The sequence below is a fragment of the Piliocolobus tephrosceles genome, chromosome 10, assembly GCF_002776525.5.
Source record: "Piliocolobus tephrosceles isolate RC106 chromosome 10, ASM277652v3, whole genome shotgun sequence".
Classification (NCBI taxonomy): domain Eukaryota; kingdom Metazoa; phylum Chordata; class Mammalia; order Primates; family Cercopithecidae; genus Piliocolobus; species Piliocolobus tephrosceles.
The window spans coordinates 102,323,217-102,339,357 of NC_045443.1; the positions used below are offsets into that span (position 1 = coordinate 102,323,217).

The 16,141-nt window shown below is 44.7% G+C and overlaps 1 protein-coding gene and 1 long non-coding RNA gene across 6 annotated transcripts in view; one reads left to right on the top strand and one right to left on the bottom strand.

Moving 5' to 3' along the window:
* The window catches only part of CHST11 (carbohydrate sulfotransferase 11), a 308,357-nt gene that overhangs the window by 228,228 nt on the left and 63,988 nt on the right, over nt 1-16,141 (top strand). The gene's annotated exons all lie outside the window — the stretch shown is intronic.
* On the bottom strand, nt 4,976-9,144 carry LOC111526247. 3 transcript variants are annotated; one of them, XR_004229182.1, is made up of 4 exons: nt 9,030-9,144; nt 8,213-8,390; nt 6,973-7,344; nt 4,976-5,761 (listed from the first exon to the last, which is right to left on the bottom strand). It is a non-coding gene; the product is annotated as an uncharacterized LOC111526247 (long non-coding RNA). The 3 variants fall into 3 exon arrangements; XR_002726330.3 differs by lacking the exon at nt 9,030-9,144 and having other exon boundaries at nt 6,973-7,031; nt 7,114-7,344; nt 8,213-8,909; XR_002726323.3 differs by lacking the exon at nt 9,030-9,144 and having other exon boundaries at nt 8,213-8,909.

Here is a 16,141-nt window from a genome sequence, read left to right on the forward strand (position 1 = left end):
TGGATGGATGGATGGATGGATGGATGGATGGATGGATGGATGGATGGATGGGTGGATGGATGGGTGGGTGGGTGGATGGATAGATGGACAGATAGGTGGATGGATGAGAGGACATCTACATAGGGTGGTGAAAAGAGCACTGGCCTTGAATAGCAGAGCTACTCAGCCTCTTTGAGTCTAACTCTGTCATCTGTAAAAAGGGGATAGTACACCGTGACCCTCCCTGGCTCCAAAGGCTATTAAAAAGCTCAAACTGAAAGCCAGGACACCTTTGTTTGGTTTGGTTTGGTTAGGTTTGGTTAGAGACGGAGTCTCACTCTGTTACACAGGTTGGAGTGTAGTGGCACGTCAGCTTACTGCAACCTCTGCCTCCCAGGTTCAAGTGATTCTCCTGCCTCAGCTTTACAAGTAGCTGGGATTACAGGCATGCACCACCACGCCTGGCTAATTTTTTGTATTTTTAGTAGAGACAGGGTTTCACCATGTTGGCCAGTCTAGTCTCGAACTCCTGACCTCAAGCGGTCTGCCCGCCTCGGCCTCCCAAAGTGCTGGGATTATAGGCATGAGCCACCACCACACCCAGCCCCAAAACACCTTTGTTCAGTCAAGGTGCTCTGCAGCTATAAGGAATTATTTTCTTTGTAACCTCTTCCCTCCAAAGAATGCCTCTAATCCCCCATGCTGCAAATATATTATGATTAAAGTGCAAGAGTAAGTCAAAATCTTAGTAAACTCTATGATCACTTTGGCATTCCTCCAACAAACTCTGCATGGATTTTTCCTCCTCTCAGCTCCCAAGTAATTTTTCTTACATTGGAGGTTGCCAAGATTTTATGGCTATTTGGTTATCTTTATCCATCCAGATGGTTAGCATTAATTTATGCTGAAATAAATCTGCAAAACCTCATCTGTCTCATTGCTCCAGAAACATTAGGTGTAAGGCCTAAAAAAATCTTAATATATAGCCTCCTGAGAGGGCTGAAGTGCGATGTTACTGCATGCTTTTTATTTAATTTGGCTTGAAATTCTGCTTTTCTATCCCTTGATATTTATATATAAGCAAATTAGGTTGTTTGGTATAAGAAACCCAAACTTACTTTATGACTTTTAATACAGATGCTCGTCTCAAGTTACGTAGGTGCTTTTTATTGAGAAAAGTCATGCCGTGATTTATTACCCAATGATAAATTTTGAGCACCTTTTCTCCATTTTTAAATATTCATCATTAAGACATAATGTATGGTTAGTGACCAGGGATTCAAATACTCATTAAATGTGTGACTTCAGGCGAGTCTCTCAGCCTAGTTGAGCTCCATTTCCATCACCTAGATGAACACTTGCCTGCAGGACTACTGTGAGGATTAAATGTTTAATGTTTTTAGGATGTTTAGCACATAATAGCACTTAATAAATGCTATTAGGGACTATTCTTGTTATAGTTGAGCTGGTGAAGGATTTTGTGTGAGAGATTGTGTCTGGACTTTCATTTGGAGCAAGTTAGGTCAAAATAACTGCTCCTGGCACCGCTGGTGCTGAACGTGTGTTCTCTGCCTATTCACTTGCTGAGACATGAATTATTAATATTTTATGCCATTATTCCAGTGCTATTTGGGGACTTCTCTGGCAGACTCTGGTGTTTTCTGATGGTTCCAGAAATTCATGCAAAACATTTCTATAGGCTGGGCACAGTGGCTTACACCAATAATTACAACACTTTAGGAGTTCAAAGTGGGAGGACCACTTGAGGCCAGGAGTTTGAGACCAGCCTGGGCAGCCTTAGTGAGACCCCCCATCGCTACAAAATCATTTTTAAAAAATTAGCTGGGCATGGTGGTGCATACCTGTAGTCCTAGCTACTCGGAAGGCTGAGGCAGGAGAATTGCTTGAGCCCGAGTTTGGAGGCTATAGTGACCCGTGGTCCCACCACTGCACTTCAACCTGAGCACAAGGGGAGAACTCATCTCTTAAAAAAAAAAAAAAAAGACAACATAGTGATTCATAAGGTTGACCTGACTTTTCCTAAGAGTCTAACAGATAGCTGCTCAGCCGCTGATCCAGCACTTGGCTGACTGACTCCGGGTGCCAGAATGTGGGACAGCTGTGCTCTGAGAGGCAGTCCTCTGCTCACTCAGGTGCAGACGACACTAAAGACTAGAAAGTTTGTTGATGATTGCTGGAATAAAGGATGAGAAACTGGAATCTGGTACTAGGCCCACACAAATTCAGTTACTCTGTGTCACTTCCTGTTGGCTATTTATTTAAAATTATAGGACTTCTGGACAAGATTTGCAACTGTGGCTGCTACTGTATCAAAAGTTAAACTGCTAAGTAGAGCCTTTAGTTTGTTGTTGTTCTGGTTTATTTTATTTATTTGTTTTGTTTGTTTGTTTGGAGACAGAGTTTTGTTCTTGTCGCCCAGGCTGGAGTACAGTGGCGTGATCTCGGCTCACTGTAACCGCCACCTCCCAGGCTCAAGCAATTCTCCTGCCTCAGCCTCCCAAGTAGCTGGTACTACAGGCGCTCACCACCATGCCTGGCTAATTTTTTTGTATTTAGTAGAGACAGGGTTTCACCATGTTGGTCAGGCAGGTCTCAAACTCCCAACCTCAGGTGATCCACCCACCTCAGCCTCCCAAAGTGCTGGGATTACAGGCATGAGCCATCACACCTGGCCATTCTTGTTTATTTTTGTTTTGTTTTAAGATGGTATATTTTGAATCAGTTTGTCTCTCTCTCTTTCTACAGGGATTGGTTTGAGCACTGTGCAGGTCCCACTCTTGCTCCCTCACTTTGTCCCACTCTGATGGAATTTGCTGTTCCCAGTGCTATACAACATATATACTTCCAGTAGAGCCCAATCCCACATTATATTATTTCAGCATTTGTCAAAATATTATGCCAGTTTCTTTTCTAAAAAATCAAAACAAAAAGAAAAAAGAAGTATATTAATGTTTCTAGACCTATCAGACTGAAAAACAGACCTCAACTGCCTCCCAAGTAGCAGCTGGGACTACAGGTGCATGCTACCACACGTGGTTAATTTTTTTTTTTTTGTAGAGAAGGTGTTTTGCCATGTTGCCCAGGTCTTTCTGTATAGATGCCACAAACCTGCAGTTAACACAGCAACCTTTCTGGCCTTGCCAAGTGCTAAGAGTGGTTGCGATAGGGCCTATGATTCAGAAGTTGCTTTAGGCAGTCCGCACGGCCCATGTCCCTCACCAGCACTTCTGGAACTATTTTGTTATTTTGTTTTTTTAGCATCCAAGTGCTTTATACCTTGTTCTCATTTGGGTGGTCAAGCCAAGGGTTGTTGACTGAATTCATAAAAGCACCTTACACATCAGAGACAGCAAGTAAATGTGTATAAATCCTGGACAATACAGCAGTAGTGGTGGTTAATAACAATGGTTCTCATTTATTGAGCACTTACTATGTACCACACACCATGCGAAGCTCTTTACCCGAATTATCTCATCTCACCCTCCAACCACCACATTAAGTAGATGCTGCACTAGCCCTGATTTTACAGATGAAGAAATAGGCCAAAGAGCTTAAGAATTTGCCCATAGTCATAGCCGGGAAGCCAGAGGCAAGGATTTGATCCCAGGGTAGTCTTTAGACAAAGACCCGGGCAGTGAGGAGGTACTTCCCAAAGACTGGGGCAGTGAGGAGGTTCTGGGAAGTAAAGAGGTACTATGAGTTGAAATGGAAAGATAGGTGTCAAGGCCAATTTAGCTCAATATTCTTTTTTAAAGAAATGGCCTTTCCTGCCTAGACTGATCCTGTTTCAAACAGCGCCCCCCCCACCGCCCCCCCCCAAAATGTTTCTTTTTCTTTTGCAGCTTTGGATTTTAGTAACACCAACAATATTTCCTGGAGAAATACTCCAAATGCAGTCTTCTGGTACGCGGGAAGCTGTTTTCATACCATACCAGCATTTCACAGTTTAATGTCGTTGGGTGAGGGTGGCGGTTGTTATTCTGTATTTCCTGCTCTCAGCCAGTGTGTGGTTCACACTTGAATTTGGCAACAGTGTGATTGTGTTTTCTGTGCATCACTTCCCTGCATGGCATCAGATGGGCCTTCTGATTCTCAGAAAACACAAAGATGTGGTCATTTGTGTGGCTGGAGATTGGCTTCCCTGCGTGCACTTTAAGAACCCCAGGCTGTTGCAGCAGAGGGAAACAATAGGGACCATTTTCAAATGGGATGCAAGTGTTCAGGTGACTGTTGTTGTGGGATTTTAACTCTGGATGAATAGCTTGCTGTTAGAAAGGACGGGTACCGACAGATTCACGGAGCTCTTGTCCTGATCCTTGATCACAAGTGCTTTCTGTGTAGATTGACAAGTTGAATATTCACAGCAACCCTGTGTGGTGGGTGCCACTCCATCCATTTTATAGATGAGAAAACAGAGGCAAGGAAAAGTAACTCACCACTAGTCCCTGAGCCAGTAGGTAGTAAAATGAGATGTGGCCCCAGGTAGCAAGGCTCAAGAGCCCCTGAGTCTATGTATTGAACTATAGGGCTAGACTGACGTTTTGGGAAGTCTTCTGAATAAATTGCTTCTTCCTCTCACTTGTTTTGCTAGAAACATAAATTAATGTTAAAACATCAACCTGAAACGTGTATTTAAAAACCTGTAAAATATTCTCAAGATAATCTTCAGAAATATGTGAAAAATAAAATGTTAAGGATCCTTAAGGATGTTCACACAGGTGTTCTAATAACAAAAAATTGGAACTAGACAGTAACCAAAGATAGGGGTGTGGTTAAGTATATCCTGTCACAGCCATATAAGGAAAATGTATAGAGCCCTTAAGATGATGTTGTAGCATGAAGTTTATGGGTATGGGAAGATGTCAGTTAAAAGCCATCGCTACTGGGCATGGTGGTGAACCTGCAGTCCCAGCTCCTTGGGAGGTTGAGGCAGGAGGATGGCTTGAACCCATGAGTTTGAGACCAGCCTGGGCAAGAAGGGGCAAGAAGGAGCAAGAGGGGGAGGAGGAGGAGGAGGTGAAGGAGACGAGCTATTGTTAAAGAAAAACAGTAGGTTTTTAATATAAGTATTATATGATACAATTCTTGGTATATACACACATTCATGAAAGAACATTTCTAGGACAAATGTCAAAATATTAACAGTATTTCCTTTGGGTGTTAGGGTCTATTGTGATGTAGACTTCATTCTTTTGTAACTTTCTCATTTTCCTTCCAAGCTGCCTGCAGTGAGTAAGGATTAGGAAAAGAAATTTTTAAGACCAAAATAAACCTTGGCCTCAGCCAGAATCCCTTCCTACCCGACCTGAAACCTCAGGGCCATAAATCGCCCGCTGCCTCCTTGGGTGGACATGCTTGCTTCCCATAGAAATACAATGGAAGCTTTTTCCATTGCCAAGGGTAGGCCCAATGGCTGTTCTATCCCATAGCAAGCAGACGCCTGAGACCCTCGTTTGTGTGTTATGCTCTGTTGAAGATGGGGCATGACTTACCTCCCAGCAGCTGTGAGGCTGAGAAGAGGTGAGCAAGTCCTTTTGAATTCTCTTTCATGCATTCATTCAGCAACCTTTTATCGTGCACTTGCTATAATTATGTGATTAATCATTGTAACTACCTTTATGTGATTCTTCTCCTTACCTGGCACTGTGGTAGGTGCTGCCTTATACCAGTCAGTGCCCAAGGCAGCTAGCATACCTGTCTGAAGTTAGAGACGGGGTGGGGGAGACAGCTGTCCTTTAACATCGGAGAGGTTTGGACTGTCCTGGGAGAGACAGAGCCCTGTGAAGACCATTATGGGAAAATAGAGCCCAACACAGGCATTGTCTGCTTAACTGGACAGAAAAGCCCAGTTCCGTCTCTCCTTCCCCCTCCCAATACTGTCCCCAGCTCTGCTCCCCCGGATGCTCTTCCCCATTCCCCTCTGCTGTTTCCTCTTTCACAAAATGTCCATGCATATTTTTTTACTTAAAACCACTACGCAAAAATCATAATTTAAGTTAAAACTGGGTCGATTCAACCCAAAGAGGATTTTGCGTGACATTCTCAAGAGTATTTTCAATTTGTCTAATATCAATTGTCTCCCCATTCAGGTGGACTCAGACTCTTGTGACGAAGGTGAAGATTTAAAAATAAATTATTCCCATGTAGCCACAGGAAATCAATTGAGCAGAGAAAGGATTGAGCAGAGCAAGTGAGATTTAGTTTTCATTAAAATAACACAGTGCCTATAAATAAGGTGAGAATCCAGTTAATAGCTTTCTATTAAAGTGGAGTTGACGGAAAGAATTGCATTGGAAGGATTTTGTGTGGGGACTCTGTGAGGATTTAAACATTCCCTTCCTGTCCCTGGGTCTCTGTACATTCTGAAGGTTGAATCGTTTCATTTGTATTTCTCTTTTCAATTTGCTAAAAACTATTCTTAAAGTTGCATCCATTTGTTACTTCTTGGTGGGTAGGAATAGAAGTAGATTTCTGATCCCCTCTCATATGAAAAATGGATGCATTAGGTCCAACATCTGAGGTCTTCCTCTGGTCAGTTGTAAAACAATAACTAACAGGCTGTTTGAAAAGAGATACGAGACTGGGCGCAGTGGCTCATGCCTGTAATCCCAGCACTCCGGGAGGCTGAGGAGGGTGGATCGCTTGAACCCAGGAGTTCCAGACCGGCCTGGGCAACATGGTGAAACCCCATCTCTACATAAATAAAAAAATACAAAAATTAGCTGGGCATGGGGGCATACGCTTGTGGTCCCAGCTACTGGGAAGGCTGAGGTGGGAGGATCACCTGAGCCTGGGAGGTTAAGGATGCCGTGAGCCAGGATTGTACCACTGCAGTCCAGCCTGGGCAGCAGAGTGAGACCCTGTCTCCAAAAATAAAAATAAAATAAAAGAGATATGAGTAAAAAAAATAAAAACAGAGTGATCGGGGAATGTCAGACCAAAACAGGATTTTCACAAGTGCAGCTTACTCACCGTAGTTACTGCATGTCAGAATCATCTTTGGCCAGCATCAAAGAGTGGTCTTTTCTTGCCTGAAAGAATCCATTATTGACTATGTTGAAAAAATTAGGTAATGTATAGACTCCTGCCATCTTCTTTCCTCCCAGCTCTCACCAGGTCTGGGGTCAAAGATGTGGGTTCTAGCCACAGTCCTGTCCTTGAAGAATAGATGGCCTTAGACAGGTGTCCAGGTCCTCAGTTTCTCTACTAAGAAAATGTGCCAGTGCCCAACGAGGCATGGGAAGGGTTGGTTCGCTCAGCTCGTTCTGAACTTCCTTTCAGCTCTGGATGTGCCACAAGGATGTGATGTTCTGTGTCCTGTTGTCTTTCACCAGGGAAGGGCGCCTAGAGAGAGCATCAGGTGGGTGCTGAAGTGAGAGCTGGACTTTCAGCTGATCCACTGTTAGATGAGCACAAGCCAGCATTCCCCAAAGCATGCTACCCACATCAACCATTTTTCTCTTCATGGTGATATGTCTATTTTAAAGAATACTGGGGCGGCGGGGGGCGGGGTGGGGGGGGGGGACAAAAAAACAGGCACATTAGAGGCACAATTTTTTTTGTCACAGAATCTCACTCTGTCACCAGGCTGGAGTGCAGTGGTGCGATCTCGGCTCACTGCAACCTCCGACTCCCTGGTTCAAGCGATTCTCCTGCCTCAGCCTCCCAAGTAGCTGGGATTACAGGCACGCACCACCAACACCTAGCTAATTTTTTTTTTTTTTGGTAGAGATGGGGTTCCACCATATTGGCCAGGATGGTCTCAATCTTGAACTCATGATCTGCGCACCTTGGCCTCCCAAAGTGCTGGGATTATAGGCATGAGCCACCGCCCCCAGCCTAGAGGCACAATTTAACACAGGTATTGTCACCTAAGGGCAGGACAAGGGACACCAGGCTTTAGCAACCAGCCTCATGCAGACCACATGAATTCCGAGTGTGTGACTTGGTACTTGGATGTGTGACAATGTGGTGAGTGACTGCTGTTCAGGAAGTCACTGCCTCAGAGAAACCCTTTCTCTCCTAAGCTGCAGATTCTCTGCAGAGCAGTGCCACACCACAGACCAGACCTCAGCGTGTCTCCTTGTTTTGACTTTATCATCACTTTTAAATACATACAAGGTCTTTGAATATTGAGAGCAAGATGATGAAGTCATTCAAGGATTACATTTCTTCCTGAATGGAGGACCTGGTTCCAGGCACAGCAACTTACCCGAAGGCAGCTCCTGTTCACCGTCTCTGCAATTTCACCCACGGAGTGAACCTCGGTCTGTAGTCCTCAGAGCGTGCAGCCAACGGGCACAGCTGCTCTGACGCATGCGGTGCTCCCTGAGCAGCTTGTACCCGCTCTGACGTCAGGCATTGTCCATCCAGACAATGTGTGTGACTGCCTACCACATTCAAGACATTGCATTAGGAACCAGGGATTCGGCATGACCAACAAAAGTAGCTAACACTTTCATAGCATTTGCAATTTGCCAAGTGATGTTTTCGGTGTTTTGCATGTATTAATCCACTGAAGCCTTACAAACCTCTGAGGGAAACTGTTATTATTTTACAGAGGAGGGAATTGAGACACAGAGGTTAAATAACTTACTGTATTAGCCTGCTCTGACTGGCATAATAAAACATCACAGACTGGCTGACTTAAACCAGGGGTCCCCAACGCTGCTGGCCACAGACCCATACCAGTCCCTGGCCTTTTAGGAACCAGGCTCCACAGCAGGAGGTGAGTGGCAGGTGAGCACGCATTACTGCCTGAGCTCCACCTCCTTCATATCAGTGGCCACATTGGATTCTCACAGGAGCACAAACCCTATTGTGAATTGCATACGTGAGGGATCTAGGTTGTGGGCTCCTTATGAGAATCTAATGCCTGGTGATCTGAGGTGAAACAGTTTCATCCTGAAACCATCCAACCCCCCCCCCCCCCCCCCCCTCCATTAAAAAAACTATCTTCCATGAAACCAGTCCCTGGTACCAGAAAGGCTGGGACTGCTGACTTAAACCACAGAAATTTATTGTCTCACTGTCCTGGAGGCTGGAAGTCCAAGATCAAGGTGGCCGCAGGTTGGTTTCTCCTGAGGCTTCTCTCCTTGGCTTGTAGATGACTGTCTTCTTGCTGCTTCCTCACTTAGTCTTTCCTCCCTACACACACATATCTGATGTTTCAATTTCCTCTTCTTATAAGGACATCAGTCAGATTGGATTAGGCCCCACCCACCAAATAATTCACTGTATCTTAATTACCTCTTTCCAAATCTTATCTCCAAATACAGTTACATTCTGAAGTGCTGGGGGCTAAGACTTCAACATATAAATTTGAAGGGGTCACAGATCAGCACAACACAGCCAGTGTGACACCACTGAAAAATGGAGGGCTGAGATTGGAACCCAGAGCGCATGCTCTTAAGCTACTATGCCCTACCTAGGGTGGCAGTACTATATAATTTATCCTCCAAACTGGGACACTTTGAGAAGGAAGGATCGTTGTTAATATTTGTGCATAAGAGGCATAAGATGAGGCATAAGATGAGGCTGTCTCAGGCACACCAGGATGTGTGGTCACTTAAATTATACAACTTCTTAACTCTGGCAGAATGGTGCCTGCCCTCATGGAGTCTACAGCCCACTGGGTGGGAGACAAGAAAGTGGCAATGGTAATGCAGCATGCCAAGTGTCAGGACATGGGGGTTTCAGGGGACCATGAGAAGATGGGAACACAGAGAAGGGCCCCTGATTTGGTCTTTAGGGGTCAGGGAGGACTTCCTGGAGGAGGCGACAACTAAGATGCAATTGATGGATAAGCAGGAGTTAGCCAAAGTGAAGTACATTGTGGTGAGAGCTGAGATGGAATGGTTACCAAGGCCTCAGTCTAGAGATGAGGCCTCTGGGCTTGGGCACACCCCTACACTCTGGGAGCGCTTATATAAAATGAGATATAGTTTACATCAAGGAGCTGTAACTTTTTCTTAAAGAGCCAGATAGCAAATATTTTAGATTCTGTGGGCCAAGAGGCAATATCAAGGATATTACATAGGAACTTGTATAGTTACTTAAAACATAACCATTTAAAAATATGAAAATTATTCTTAGCTCCAGGACCATATTAAAACAGGCAGCTAATTGGATTTGACCTGCACATTTATATCAAAGGTTACGATTTTGCCCAGCTTTATGGCATATCTGTTCATCAGAAAGCTTTGCCAGGTATTGTATAGACCGTGGGGCAGGGGGTAGCTTGTATCGTGGACATACCTATGTCAAAAGGCCCCAAAATCCCAGCAAAAACCCATATTCAAACCTACCTCCATTATCCAGCCGCAGTCCAGCCCCAGCCAAGCCACTTAACCTCTCTGAATCTGTTTCCTGACCCTGTGGAATGTGGGTAATAGCACTGCTTCTCAGGGCTGCTGTTACTTGCCTTCCCATTCCTCTTACTCAGCATTCATCAAACACTTACCCTGCACTGGGCACTGCACCAGGCCCCGAAGTTCAAAGGTGGCCAAGATGCCACTTTTGAAGAAAATGTTTTTTGAATGTGTTTTTTTGGTTTTGTTTTGTTTTTGTGGTCATTTTCTTGAAAAACCTGGGTGTGGTCAGGAGCGCAGCCCCCTATTTTGATGATGTGTTAGTGGAGGGAATGAGTGGGTGACTTCACCTGGGTCGCCTGCCAGGATTCTATCTGGGGTCACAGTTACTTCAATAAAGTGAAACAGAAACGAGGCAGAGGGGACGTGGGCCTTTGTGAGAACGAACGATGGAAACTCTTTGAACTCCTGAGATAAAAAGGCCGAGCTGTCACTGGAGCTGTTCGTGATGGGGGAGTGATTAAAGCCCGTTGGAGTTTCCTGCCTTCTTGTGGCATCAGAACTTTCTGCCTGCTCTGTGTGCGGAACCAGAGCAGCTCCGAGTCCTGAGCTTTGACTTGGGAATCAGATTTCCCCGGGCCTGAGTCAGATTCTGGGCCCCACGGGAGAAGTCAGTGGCTCCCATTTGGCCAAGGGGGTTCCCACCGGACCCTTTGCTGGATGGAAAACACAGCAGCCAAGAAGGATCTGTTAGTCCTTGAGTCAGCTGTTGAGAAATGGAGGCTCAAGGGACACTGGGGGGTTCGCCAAAACTTGACACCCTGCCTTCAGATCCTGGCATCGTCATTTGCCAGGAACACGTGGGCCCTTTCACAAGCAACAGGATTTATTTGAGCCTCAGCTGTCCCATCTGTAAGATGGACATGGTGTTGCCTGTCCAGCTGGCTTGCCCTGAGACTAAATTTGTAAATTGCCAACATTCCTCAAATGCTCCTTACTTGCCAGCCATTGTGGGGAGGGCATCGGCTCAGCCCCCTCCATAACCTGATAGTTTGAAGGCACTGAGGTAGAGGTTTTGTGTCTGTTCCCGGAATTAGGCAGTTTGGTTCCAGAATCAACATCGTTAACCATTAGATGACACTGTCTGTGAAGAGAAAGAAAACTCATGAAAACACAGTTCACAACACAGTGACTGTGTGTGTATGTATGTGTGTGTGTGTCCTTGTGGTTTGCTTATTGAACAAGCATTTCCTGAGCACCTACTTTGTGCAAAGCCCTGGAAACATAAAGATGACTAAGGCACAGTTCCTGGCTGCAAGCGGGGAGCTTCCAGACATTTCTATCTTACCTCAGAGCTAGTGATAAGTATAGGTTCCCTGACTCTCACTTCCACCCAGCATGTGCCTTAGCTTACAATTGATAGATTTTTTTTTATTCTGTGACCACAGAGCTCTTTGCCAGAAATGGGGGCGGGGGAAATCCATTACCCAGAAGCGGCCCCAGCTCCCCCATCACAGCCCTCCTTTCTTGTGGGTAGCTGGCATTGCCACGTACAGAGTAACTTGGACATGACGCTTCACGGTGAAGTCACGCTCCTGGCCAGCTGGGAACGGTGGGGCAGCCCTGGAGGAGCCAACCCGATGAATAACGTTATTGGAGGCGTCCATATAAAGAGGACCTTGTGTAAATAAATGATGTGACACTCCCACCCCCGCTTTGGCAGGGCTGCAGGGCTGAGAAAGGGAAGCACAGGAAATGTGTTTATTTTGCCTTTGCTGAGCAGTCTTTCTGAGTGTACACAATGCAACATTAAACCCCAGGGGAGCCTCCTAGGTATGTTAACTCGCCATCTGCATGCCTCCCTTTGCTGTGCAAAGAGCACAGAAATGGTTTCCAAGCCTTCTCTTTGGCTCCCACCCACCCTACCTTTTTTCTTTTTTCCTTTTGTCTACTTGGGAAATTTTTGAAGATAAAGTGCGGCAGATGATATAATAAACACTTTTTACTCACCATCCTGAATTCACAAATGTAACATTGTGGCATCTTTGCTTCAGATCTTTTATACATCTGCCTATATAATAGAAATAAACCATCAGGGTCAGGCACCGTGGCTCACGCCTGTAATCGCAGCACTTTGGGAGGCCGAGGCAGGCGGATTACCTGAGGTCAGGAATTCAAGACCAGCCTGGCCAACATGGTGAAACCCCGACTCTGCTAAAAATACAAAAAAAAAAAAAAAAAAGAAAGAAAAAAAAGAAAAAAAGCTGGGCGTGGTGGTACACGCCTGTACTCCCAGCTACACGGGAGGCTGAGGCAGGAGAATCGCTTGAACCAGGAAGATGGAGGTTGAAGTGAACCAAGATCATGCTACTGCGCTCCGAGCCTGAGCAACGGAGTGAGACTTGGTCTCAAAAAAAGAATAAAATAAAATAAATAAACCATCACCAAGGTAGAAATCTCTTTTGAATCTCCTCTTCTCCCCTTCATCCCCACCTCTCAACCTCTTATGAATTTACAATATAAATATAAATTCCAGTGTTTGTTTTATACTGCGACTCCTATATCTGGACCCAGGTACGATATGCAACACAGGTTTATGTTTTCATAATTTATATAGGTGCTATCATACTGAAGAGATTGCTCTTCAATTTGCCTGTTCTATGCAACTATGTATTTTGATGTCCAGCCTTGTGAATCCCTCAGTCTGTTCCAATTACCGAATCATGTTCCATCATATGATTATATTGCATTCTATTTATGTATCTCCCTATAGGTAGACACATAAATTGCTTCCACTTTTTTTATCATTATGAATAACATTGATCAAAGCATTCTGGTGCGTGTCTGCCTTCAGATGCACAAGTATAAGTGTGTCCCTACAGTGTGTGTCTCAGGACACCCTCCAGCAGTGGATGGGGACCCCAGTTTCCCTGGGTTCTCCTTACCGCTTTGTGTTGACATATTGTGATGGTTAATTTTTTGTGACAATGTGACTGGGTTAAGGGATGCCTGGATAACTGGTAAAACATTATTTCTGGGTGTGTCTGTGAGGGTGTTTCTGGAAGAGATTAGTATTTGAATCAGTAGACTGAGTAAAGAAGAGCTCCCTCTCCAGTGTGGCCAGGCATCCTTCCAATCACTTGAGGCCCTGGATCAAACAAAAAGGTGGAGGAAGGGCCAATTCTCTCTTTTCTTAAGCTGGGACATCGGAGCTCCTGGTTCTCCGGCCCTCGTATCCAGACTGAATCTCATCACCAGCTTTCTTGGTTCTCCAGCTTGCCAATGACATATCATGGGACCTCACAGCCTCCATCATCACAGCCAATTTTCATAATAAACCTCCTCTTATATATGTCTCTATATATCCTACTGGTTGTTTCTCTGGAGAACCCTAACACACAGATGTTTTGTATTTCTTCCCAACTGAGTGGCCTCTCCATTGAAAAAATAAGAAAATTTAAAACAAGGAGCTTGCTCAGAAGCATCATAACCTGCCCGCGAAAAGGAATGCTTTGTAAATCCCAGAGTTCAACATCGTCCTTCCTCAGGGCTCCTGGAGATTCTGGACTCCGGAGCTCTTTGCCTTTCCTGGGACCATGCACAGCGGCCTGGCATTTCAGCCTTTGCCAAGTAAAGGGCGACCTCCTATGGCAATTTTTACCAAGTCTTGACTTTCTTACCTGGGTCATTTAAGAATATCTGGGCCTCTTCTCCCATCTGCTGTCAGCACCTGGTCCAAGCCTCATTACTCATCTTTTACCTGGATAGGTGCCCTGTATCCTCACTTGAGTCTTCTGGCGTCAGTGTCCCCTAGTTGAATGCATCAACATGTTTATTTCATGCCATCATGTATCCAGCCATTTATTCATCCATCATTGACCGGAGCCCTGTTCAGTGCACCCCTGTAACTGTAGTTATGGCCCCTCATTACGTGCAGAACTGAACCCAAATGCCTTAGCCTGGCCTTCAAGGCATTTCATCATCCCAACCTCAACCCATTTCTCCAGCATCATCTCCATCTTCTCCACCTCCTCACCCACATGACTCCAAGCACTCGATGACAATGTTCTTGCTCCCTCTGCTAATGTTCCCTGTCTCTACTTGTGAAACACTTTCCTGTCACTTGGAAGTCACTTGGTAAGCTCAGTTCTTACCCAGGGAGCTTTCCTTGGGCTCCAGTGCAGGACTGTCTTTTCCCTTGTCTGCTTCCATAGAGTTATCTGCCTGTCATCACCTATCTCTTCAACTACAGTGCAAACTCTGTAATTCCAAAGTTCTCACCCATCTCTGTAGTCTCAGGGCTAAGGGCTGTGTCTGGCATACAGAAGGCATTCAATTAAAGCATATTGGTGAATGTCTCCTAACCTTCCTTACTGCACTTACCAGCTCGGCATAGGCAGTGCTACTACTCAACTGTCTATTGTCTTGTTAGAAAGTTTTTCTGTCGAGCAAATTACTGGAGATATGATTGAAGGTTTGCTTAATCTTGGGAAAATAAATTAGTATTTCAAGAGTTTAACATAGCGTGTGCAAATGAATATTCTTTATTATTAATCAGGAAGTCTTATCTGTTTACTAAAGCAAGCACTGTTTACTTGGAAACTCTTTTGAATTTTCTCTTTATACTTAAAAGTAATTCAACTGAATGTGATTGAATATTGTCTTTAATTCCAACTTCGCTAGTTAAAAACCAAGCTTTTCCTAATCAATATGAATTAGGGAAGCGTCTTCACTGGCTATCTGGCCAGTCTCTAAGAAGGCAGAATAAATGACTTGGCTGCATTTTCTCCGCTCACTGCTTCCAAAATGACTAGTTGCATTAGAATACCCTGGAATGCTGGTTAAAATACAAATTCTCGGGCCTCACCCTAGATCTAATGAATCAAATCTTTGGGTGGGGGCTGGAAAGCTGTATTTTTGTACATGTTCCCCATGTGATTCTAATACATAGTGAGATTGAGAACTGTACATACAGATCTGTGCTTTCCAATATGGTAGGTAGCTCATGTGTGGTGATTGAGCTCTTGAAATTTTGCCAGTCCGAACTGAGATGTGCCATAAGTGTAAAATACAGATTTCAAAGAGTACAAAGAAAGTAAAATGTCTCTTTCATTAATATTTGTTAAATATTAATTACGTGTTAAAATGATATTTTGGATATATTGAGTGAAATAAATGATTAGACTTTACTCCACCTGCCTCTTTTTGCTTTCAAAGGTGGCTGCTAGAACATTTTAGATTGTAAGCGTGGCCTGCATGATATCTCCCTCTATGGGACAGCACTGGTCTCAATTGTGGGTCACTGAGAACATGGTGCTTCTCTCCTGGTGGCTTTCAGATAGTTGGTGCTCACTGAATATCTGTTGGGTGGACAAATGGGTGAATGAGGTTGATGTGTAACACATGGTTTCCACTTACCTACTGTGGGACCTAGACAAGCTGTTCCACTTCTCTTATATCTGTAATATAAGCAGAGTAACTGGAGCCCTTTTGTTCACCTGCAGTTGGATCTCAGTGATTTGGGGAAGGATCTTGGGCCTCCACTTGCAGTGACTACAGTGTTCCATCAGCAGGGGCGGGAAACGATGCTTTCTCCAGCTTGCAAGTGATGAGGCCAACGCCTCCTGGGAGCCCTCGATACTTTTATCTTCTTTTGCCATCCTTCCCCAAATCTCTCGGTTCCACCCAAAACTAGGAATAGTCCTGCCCACTGTGGCAAGCTGTGGTGCCCATCTTTCTTACAGCTGTCCCCACAGGACTACTATAATTATTCACTTTTATCCCATTGCCTGTAATTCATGACTCAACTCTAGAAATACCAGATGAAACAT